Here is a 468-nt window from a genome sequence, read left to right as displayed (position 1 = left end):
AGGCTGGGTGCTTCTACATTAACAAGGACAAAATACTAAGTGAATGTCCGAGCACTAAGACCTTTACTGTAGACTCTCACACAAGGACTCGCCTCGTGTTATAGGGATATACAGGACGATCTGAAGGTAACCACTTGCTCGGTGTAATACTCCAGACCATGCCCGCGGGACTATAATAATGATGATGGCAATGACGCTAATGATAATAACAATGCAACAGCCATATAGAACTGGAGATCTGTAACAAATTCACAAGGGATCAGTACTTTTCAATTTTGATCATTATTAACTGAATACTTGTCCAGACTTAGCCCCGAAAATGTGGGTCACATTTCAAAACAGTGTAGTCTGTACAGTATGCAAAACAGGCCTGTTAATAAATATTTCAATTTTGAGTTTAATATGGTGGCCTTTAGAATTCCGTGCGCAATGTACAAGGAATATCTCACAACTGCAGATAGTCTAAAG

The sequence above is a fragment of the Penaeus monodon genome, chromosome 30 (genome assembly GCF_015228065.2).
Source record: "Penaeus monodon isolate SGIC_2016 chromosome 30, NSTDA_Pmon_1, whole genome shotgun sequence".
In the NCBI taxonomy this organism is placed as follows: domain Eukaryota; kingdom Metazoa; phylum Arthropoda; class Malacostraca; order Decapoda; family Penaeidae; genus Penaeus; species Penaeus monodon.
The sequence above is the reverse complement of the archived record's forward strand: the minus strand, read 5'-3'. Positions refer to the sequence as shown.